General features: G+C 36.8%; 1 pseudogene; it reads right to left on the bottom strand.

Annotated features, from left to right (window-relative positions):
- Nucleotides 1-8,623, bottom strand: part of LOC107699810 (prostacyclin receptor-like) — a 48,866-nt pseudogene extending 40,243 nt beyond the window's left edge.
- Nucleotides 8,624-9,877: the final 1,254 nt, after the last annotated feature.

Genomic DNA, 9,877 nt, shown 5'->3' on the forward strand with positions numbered 1-9,877 from the left:
CTCTCCGTGCTCATGTATCCGCTGAGAGCAGTCTCACCTTGGCTAGTCCTTCTGACATTCGCCACTGGCTCTGATGTCTCTATAGTGGTTAAACATGAGATATAATTTATTTTGGGTAAACCTAACAGGCAGTCTTTGGTCTCATTAATGTATAATTTGTTCCAGAGCAAATAGTTTTGGCTGAGGGCAAAGTCTCATAATATCTTATATAACTTTAATGATGTATATCAGAGCAGTGTTAATTTCGTTGACGAATCATTTTCGTCATCATTTTCGTCAACGACATTCGTTTTTTTTTAACCGACGACAACGAGACGATAACGAACTATAACTCTTTTTGAATGACAAAAACTATGACGTAAATCTATTGACATTTTCGTCAATGAATAAAAACGAGACGAAAATGTTAGGGAGGGACGATTTGGGAGGAGATTCATTCAGAAAGAATCTGCTGCCTGGTTCGGAGGTTAGATGCCTAGCCTACATATGAACCGGCGGGACATGAGCTAACATACACTTGCTGCACACAGTTGGTACAGGGGTACATTTGAAACACCTTAAATAACTTGGGTGCGCAACAAGTCTGATCTGTGATATTTGCTTCGCACATGCGTATTAGTGCCCTCTTCGACTGTGGGAAATTTGAAGTACATGCGCTTCTGCAGTCCGAAGATATCGGCGAGATTTTTTTTTTCTAAGGTAAGTTTTTCACTTCACCACGTCCTTTCCACACTGAATAGCTTCTTATCCTTACATGACTGTTAAAGTTAACTTACATTTTCGTAAACCTTAATCTGTGCTCTAAAAACTGACATATTGCATGACTTTGTGTCAAGCAAGGTCATCGTAAAATCTAGAGAAATGTTCGAGGTGGTCAGCGGGGTACAGTTGAGACACAATGTATCAAATGTAGCCTACCCGCACTAGAATCCTATTGTGGCACATGCAGTTTAGTTGCACGATGTAAGATCACAAGTTAATAGTCACATTCTGACAATGTAAAAAGCAAATTAAAACAACATTTGATGTTTGTGATATTTAAACTGTCTACTTCTTATTGACATATTTTCTAACATGAAGGACAAAAGGATATTAGGACATGTTGTAAAATATGCAAGGTGGTAAATGGGTTCACTTGATACACCCTTTCTAGGTGGTTAGATCTGCAGATACAGAGGCCAAAACTACATTTGCCACCACTGTAGGTGACTGAGTGAGTGCATAGGTGACTGAATGACCTTTGTTTTGTTTTTATGGTTTATTAGGCTATTGTTTGCATTTGATCTGTTTTATTATTGCTGTTTGCAATTGTTCAATGGTTTTACTGTTACTCAACTTTTCAACTGTTACTATTAAAATGTTGAACTGAAATTAAATATTGTATCACGGTTTGCCATTACTGTACAATGTTTTACAAATGAACTACTTTTAACTAAACAAATAATCAAATAAAATACTGAATGGAAATAAAAACTGTTGAATTCTCATTTTTAAAGGTATTTTACATTTGCAATGACTTGGTTAGGCAGTTTTACAGCATAACGGATGGGTGTCTCAACTGTACTCTGGTACTGTTCCAACTGTACCCGACATGTGTACAGTTGGAACAAAAAAGCTTCTTGTGTTTATGAGCTAATTGTGGAAAATATGACCTACTTATGGATGTTAATAATTATTAATATTTTAGTAGACAAGTAAAGGAAATGTCATTTGAAAAATCATTACTTTTCAGTCCCTAGTTTTGGTGTGGTAACGGAAAAAGCAAAAATTGTACCAACTGTACCCAGTCTACCCTACACTGCATTACATTATTCCACCATTACCCTTACGAAAATTAACCATGGTTTTACCACAAATACAACCAAAAAAACATGGTTACTATAGTTAAACCATGGTAACCACAAATTTACCATGGTTTTGCTACACCAACCATAGTTTAACTATTTGTAGTATTTGTACTTGTATTTGTAGTAAAACTGTGGTTATACAAATGGTAATCAATACAGCAAAAAAACATGGTTACTACACTTTTACTACAATAAAACCATGGTTAATTTTATAGATGGCGACAAGAGACTGTTTTTCTGAGTGAGTCTGAGTAAAGACTTTTATATTAAAAGAGACTGAAATAGGGTTGTAAACAAGGAAGTTATATTTACTTTCAACAACACCTTGTAAGATGCAGCCAACAAATGCACTGAGCAGCGCTGTCATCAGAAATCACCCTTAACAGATTACGACAAAGAGAGTACGACAAAGATATCGCTTTCCTCAGCGGACAGTCAAACTAATGTTTTAAATATGAGATTGAGCTGAAGAATGAATGCTGTGTCAGATGCAGGTAATCATACTCGCTCGGTCCATCTCTCTCTCATAATACTCTACATAATACAGTGAGCTTTTAATACAGTAAGCTTTCAATGAAGCAACTCAATGGTCCTTCGTTAATAGTTCTAAAGTGACGTTTTCGAATTAGTAGCTGAGGCTTGAGCTCAGCTATTAAACTGTCAACTTGAGATTTGAATCCGTGGCGGAAGGAAGTAATTTGCACAAAAGAGGGTTTTTAAAGACCGTTGTTGTCTCTTGTTTATTTACACACTTGTGCCATTGAACTGTTGTATAAACGCAATATCACACTTGTAGGTGTGCGATATGGCTATATATCGGCACCTTGTAATTATCTATGGCCGAATCACAGCCATGCTGATATACAGCCATATCGCACTGCTGCTCGTGTGATATTGCTCATATATATAGCGACAAAAATGTTAGTTTTTGGATGGAAAAAAACTCAGTAAATACTTAAATGTTTTCTCATTACAGATTATCAACTTTTAAAAATGTAAAAATTCATTTTTTAATTATTTCCATAATTCCATAATTCTAGTTAGGGCCTAGAAAAAAAACAGCAAAAAAAAAAAAAGACGAAAGCTTGTAAAAATATATATATATATATATATATCAAGGCAGCTTCATCTAGCAATTAGAAAAAAAAGTTGAAATCTTTTAGTTTGAATGAAAATCGACCCCTAAAATATAGCCTAAATGTCTGCAGTTGAAAATCTCCCATGTATGCGTTTTTAAATGTTATAATATATAATATTCCTTGTGGTCAGAGACTCATATACACCCATATACATTGGCACTTGTCCTCTACTAAATCAGCAAAATACATGAACCAGTTCTTGTCCGATATTGGGACACATTTCCTTCCTCTTATATCTCCTTCTGCATGCAGCCTCTCTCACAGGAAATGTCCAGCTGTACCCTGTGCTTGTTCTGAATGGAGATGTTCTTTGCAGTTTAATGTTACAAAGGTTATATATGACATCTGGGTGGGTGCAAATACATGTGATTCTGAGTCTGTGTGTATGGAAAAAACCCCCACAATGGTTTGGTTGTGTAAACTATTTGCTTTGGATAAAGTATCTAGTGTTTATTTCCAGGCGACAAACAGAGCATCCCATGAGACAAAGAGAATACCATTAGTGTCATCTGTCATCTTTCAATATATTGCAGAAACTGTATACTGAAGTGTACAAAACGGCTGGGAGGCCACGACAAATATGCAAAATACAAGTGAGAGAGAGTGCTCAAAGTGGACTGTCAATGTAATGCATTAGGGCCAGATTTACTAAACAAGGCAAATTAGCGTGAGACCGTAATCCCATAGAAGCTCCAACGAGAGGAAAATTCTGTGGGTAATTTACTGACAATGTGCAAATTAAAGAATGCGAATACTGCCAGATCACATCCATACTGACTAATGCAATCTACCAAGAGCAGCGCAAATTAGCAACTATTGCAGTCATGTCAAGTGCAAAGTGGGTTAAAGGGGTCATATGATGCTGCTAAAAAGAACATTATTTTGTGTATTTGGTGTAATGAAATGTGTTTATGCGGTTTAAGACGCTCCGCTTCGCTTACATGCTCTGCTCTGTTCATGCCTTTTCATTGCAAATTTTTAATCATGTGTCTTTAGTAAATCCTGACAGTAGTTTGTTTAATGCCAAAAGGGTTTGCGATGACAATCTGTTAGTAAATCTGGCCCATAGTGTGATTAATTATGAAATAAACACACATTTAAAAAAATATTCTCTGATCACCATTTGACATCCTTAGTTTTAACTTTCATTAGAGAGTTTCTAACAAAATCTTTGTAAATCCTAATGCAAATATGAGCAAGCATCACTTATTAAAATACTAATAATTAAGATATTATACTTAAAACGATTTAGATCCACAGCTTTTCCATGTATTGTAGAAACATTTTAAGTTATTTTACTATGTGCAAAAACTGAAAAAACCTAATCTGAGAACTGAACTTGTCTACTTAGAAAACACTGCCAATCTATTTTAAACTGGTATAGAGAAAAAAGCAGGGTTAGTCTAATCCAGCCTTGAAGTTTGTAACATGCATCCAAGTTAAAAGCCAACACCAACAACTCGTAAAATAACACATCAACTGGTATTTGGGAATACAATCCAAAAATAATAGCCTTTGTTATGTAATACATGTCCCAACTCCCCCCAGCATGTGCACGCCCAGTGATTGCTACAGGCAACTCAAAGACTACAACCAAACCTCACCTACAGCTCAATGAATGGGTTAAAGAATGTAAATATGTGCTATGTGTCACTGCAGCTGGCTGATTTGTAAAATGCAGACTTCTTGTTTAGTAAATTATGTAAAATAAATGATTAGTACAGTATGTGTTAGCATGAGGCAATTTAAAGGCAAAAGTTTGTTTCTTATGGAGATCTTGAACTCTGAGAGCTTAGACTAAACAACTGTGAATAATTTGCCACCAAATTGCAAAGATAATCTGCATGACCTTTTAAAGCAGAATCATTTGTTTTACAAGCAATTACAGTTCAAGCATGGCTATTTCCAATCTACCGCATCCATTTAAAATTATGACAAGGGCTGGGAAAGCGCATTCACTTGGACAGGGATTTGCAGCAACAAAGACACCGTACATCATAATTTTAATTAGGCACTGATTTTCAGCGCCACATGTGACATGGACTGTTGGTGATGTGACGAAAGTTGACCAAAGTTCAATTTTATGCAAATGAGCAGCGACGTAATAATACAATAACCAGCAATGCAGTTTGCATCTGGTTGACTTAAATGCAGTGGCAGGACAGCAGCACCAACTACTGTAAAAGCCATCAGCAAAGTGACTCAATGAAAATTGTTTTTGAAGACAAAAGCTAACAAAAAAAAAACAATAGTTAACAAAAGAAAATGACATTTTCCATGATGTGTGTTAGAATGCGGTGACATCATGAACAGAGTTTGCGCATGGTAACAGTTGTTCATAAATCTTGGGTTTGTGTTGGAATTTGACACAGGAATTATAACTATTGCTTATTCTACCTCGCCATCTGTCCTCGTAAATGAATGCCTTATGTAGTGATGGGTGCTTTCGAAACAATGCTTCATGAAGCTTCAAAACATTTACGAGTCTTTTGTTTTAAACTCGTGGTTCAGAGTTTGTTTCAGAATCGTCAAGTCACATGGTTTCAGCAAAAGAGGCTTTGGCATGTCAGTTTCGACCGTTGATGGTTTCAAAACATTCAGACATTCAGACATGGTTTCAAAACATTCAGGTTCGCCACTAGATTGGCATTGATCTGATAAACCGATGAAAGAGTGTTAATGGTTTTTAACCAAAAATTGTGTCCGTTTTTAAATTAAGGTTCATTTTTTATTTTAATTAATGAATTTTAATACTTGTAGTATAATAGATTAATGTATAAAGCATTTGCAGTCAGTTTGTAAAAGGTATAATTAATTATACATGTTTGGGTTGAGTTTTTGTTGCATTTATACCGTTTTAACCAGCAGGAATTTTAAGTGATTCGAAACAATTGAATCATTTGGTGATCAAATGGTTCAGTTGATTCAAAGTTTCGAAAAGCTCAGTTTCTACCCTTTTTTTCACCAACCAGATGTTGTTTGACATCAAGAAAAAGGAACTTAAATTAGCATTGACCATAATGCTCTTGTGTGGTTTCTGACATAAAAGTTAAATGGCACAATATTGCCAACTTTTGGACTATGAGCACTGTAAAGCCTCACAGGACAGAAAGATTTCCTAAACTAACACTGTTGGTTTACTCACTCTAGAGAAAATGAGAACTCGTACCACTCACATATTCTGGATTGTTATATTAAAGATCCGCGCCCTTGGAAAGCACTCGACCAATACAATTAAGAGGACCAGAACCTAACTGTTGTAAAATCAGTATCTGGAGAAGTAAAAGATTTAGCTTTGAACTAGAACATTTCAGAGTGATATAAAACAGTAGAAAATGTCCCATACTCACAGTCAGTGGCAAGGAGCAAATGACGAAGATGAAGGTCATGCAGGCCAGCAGCAGTAAGTGGTCCATTTCCTCTTCTCCCTGTCCAAACCAGGTGCTCAGCCTCCTCTTACGTCCAGCCGACATCACCGAACCCCGACGTGTCAGCTGGCTCCGGTGCATGCGGCATAGGCTGACGATGACCGAACCGTTGCACAAGAACACAACAGAGATGAGCAGCGCCATGAGCACAGCGTAGGACAGTGAGAAGGTCAGCGTTCTCCTCTCCTCATCCTCACTCTCTCCTTCTGCCTCCATCTTGATGAAGCACCATGTGCCCGGGCAGTACTGCTTATGCCGCCCGTATCCAAAGAATGGCAGCAAGCAGAACATGAAGGTAAAGAGATAGATGAGGAAGAGGACGATCTTAGCGAAGCTGCGCCGCACGTGTTTGGAGTAGAAATATGGGTGACTGATGGCAAGGCACCGCTCCACCGCCATGGCACACAGTATGAGCATAGAGGCCAGGCCAAAGAACGTCATGGCGAAGGCGAAGAGTCCACACAGCCACCAATCTCCCGTAAGACCCACCAAGGATTTTCTTTGGGCATAGCAAGTGAAAACCGGTGGACTGAGTAAACATGTTCCCAGCAGGTCTGTCAAAGCCAGGCCTGTCACGAGAATGCAGAAGACTGAGGACTTGGTGCGACGCTCCTTCTGGTGGGCTCCCAGGATAGCCAAAGCCATCAGGTTGCCAACCACCCCAGCGATGAACATCACAGCGCTCATCACCGGATTCCCGTTCACATCGATATTGGTGATGTTCTCGCATGACTTGTTTGAAAGCATGTTCATACGGCCTTGCCCTTGAACCCTGAGCCCAGGCACAGGGATCGGGCAACAGTGACTTTGTCTATCGTGAAAGACTTGCAGTTCCTTTTCTTTGAGGATCTGTAAAAATAGAAAGCATTTCTTCAGAATCAATATGTCTATCACAGACTCACCCATAGTTGCTTAATGACCCCATAAAGTGCCCAATGAGCGCTGTTTTCTTTTCCTGTGTAATTCATATTAAAACAGGAAATTGGGGCAGCGTATGTTGTCAACTGTTTTAAATATCCTGTAGGTTTCACAGCTATTTAGTTTGCTACTGACTGTTAGTGACAGATGGGTTTACAGAGAAGGGTATCCTCATTTTAGAGAGCATTTGTTTGGACAAAAATGTGGATATTGAAATATTTTATATGAGTAAATAAACCCCAGCACTTTCTGTTGCATTTTTAACAGTCACCTCAGGTAGAAACTGCTCCTTGAAGTAACAATTGCACAATTGCACTTTTAGTATTGTGTGTGGTGATTATTTACAGTACATTATTTTTGTATGTAATGTACAGTGAGGAGAACGTGGGATTTTAAAGGATTTTCTTTTTCATTCAGACCTTGAAGTAAACAAATATTTGGATTTTGTACCATTTCTAGGTCATTAATAAACAAAAAAATAAGCAAGTTTGGCAAAGTGAACGCCTTCGTAAAGACAGATGTACTTGTTTAAATTGAAGCATTAGATGCTCTTTGGACCATCCTCAAATCAGGCTGAAGAACATGATCATCAGGTTTTATGCAAACTTGTGGAGTTAAAGCTGAAGTCATTAAAGCAAAAAAAAGGACTTCTGATAATCATGTACATTTTTCAATTGAACTTTTCACTCAAACTGATAATGCCATGCTTTTATTTGTTGTTTAAAATGAGAACTTAAGCATTTTCACGTGTGGTCTCAGACTTTTATAGCCTAATCTACAACTAGAAGTTTTAGAGACAAATGTGTGCAATATTTGTATGATTTTAATTTATTACGCGTTTGTCATGATTTATGTATCATTTATCACAGATTTATTTACAGATGTTCCTTTGCTGGACAACTGAATCACACTGCAATTATTTCACAATAACTAAGCTGTCATGGCAATAAAGCATCAATATTGAATCACAAGTAAGTACGCACCTGTCCACGGATTGTCCATCACTGCTGCGCGCGGCCATTCCTCCCAAACACAGCACTCACTAACCAGCATAGATGGGTTATTTCAGTCACTCCAAACATAGCTATTTAAAGCGAAGGCGATATGCTTGGTCTTCGTGATTCCGTTTCTTCAGTAGAGTTCTCTCGTTTATTTCATAAGCAGATGTTAGTTTAGTTATTAGTTTGCTCAGTTCTGTTCTGGCCAACCACCGGTTTCACTTTTTCGATTAGAGTTAATTCCGCTTGAAAACAAACCAAACTGTAAGAAACGCGCCGACTCTCTTCATTGCCCCCGCTCGCTGTGAAGGTAGATTGGTAAAACTAATAGACTTTCCTCCCGGGGTTGATAAAGTTGCCGTGAGAAAAAAATAAAAATAAAATAGGAGGAGCATCTCACGGATTCGTTGCTCCTCACTTATTCAACGTGTGAATGATCTGCATAACACAGAAGTTGTTGACAAACCGACCAACGCATAGATGGGGTAAGAATAATGTGTATTTATTTACTAAAGAAACATTAAAATATTTAAGTTTTAATTTAGATTTTATATAATGTTGTTGCGTCATCCGATATATTATTAAAAATAAACTGAAATAATATAAAATTTAGTTAGCACAAAAATAAAAATGATGATCATCTGATTTTCAAAAATGTCTTATGGAAATAAAAAAATATCTAATAGTATATTTTTTATAATATGCATTCACAATAATTTTCAATATATTGTTTAAAATTCAAGTGAATGTAAAACATAATTAGTTTATTATAAAGGTCAAAAGATTATTTAAATAATCTAATCCAGTGTTTCCCAACCGGGGTGCCGTCTGTCGAGAGCAGGGGTGCCGTGTAAAAAATCCTTTTTTAATATTTTTAAATTGCTGTAGCTAGTTATAACGGTAATTTATGTATAAAAGCCTACATTAAAATCTGTCATATAAATTTGTCTCTTCGTTAGTAATTAGCCTACTGATTGCCACCATTGATGGACAAATTTTTTAAATAATATTAAAAATATCTGTATGACATTATATTCTGCAGTTCTTCCCTGCTGCCACCATTGATGGACAAATTTTTTAAATAATATTAAGAATATCTGTATGATATTATATTCTGCAGTTCTTCCCTGTTGTACCGAATATCTATACTTTCAAATTATCACATTGAAGTTAGAAATTCAAATATTGTGACAAAATTAATTTTGTAGGGTGCCACAAGTTTGTTAAAATTTCCTAAGGGTGCCGCGACTAAAAAAAGGTTGGGAAACACCGATCTAATCTATCTATCAGTCGGTCGGTCTCTCTGTCTGTCTGTCTATTGTAGTTTGGTTGTTTGTTTTTGGAAAATAGATTATTTGTTTTTCTGCTGTGATATCAAGCTGTAAATTGCTTTTGGTTCTCGATGGAACCATCATTTTTAAGAGTGTGTAAGGGACATGAAAGTGTTTCCCTCAACTTTACAAAGATTTACGTCCAAACTGATTTAGTGGACTTGTGCTAACTCTGTTATGTAAAAGGAGATCTTCAGAAATAACTGTGGTTGAACT

Source organism: Sinocyclocheilus anshuiensis, unplaced genomic scaffold (genome assembly GCF_001515605.1).
Source record: "Sinocyclocheilus anshuiensis isolate Anshui unplaced genomic scaffold, SAMN03320099.WGS_v1.1 scaffold194, whole genome shotgun sequence".
Lineage (NCBI taxonomy): Eukaryota > Metazoa > Chordata > Actinopteri > Cypriniformes > Cyprinidae > Sinocyclocheilus > Sinocyclocheilus anshuiensis.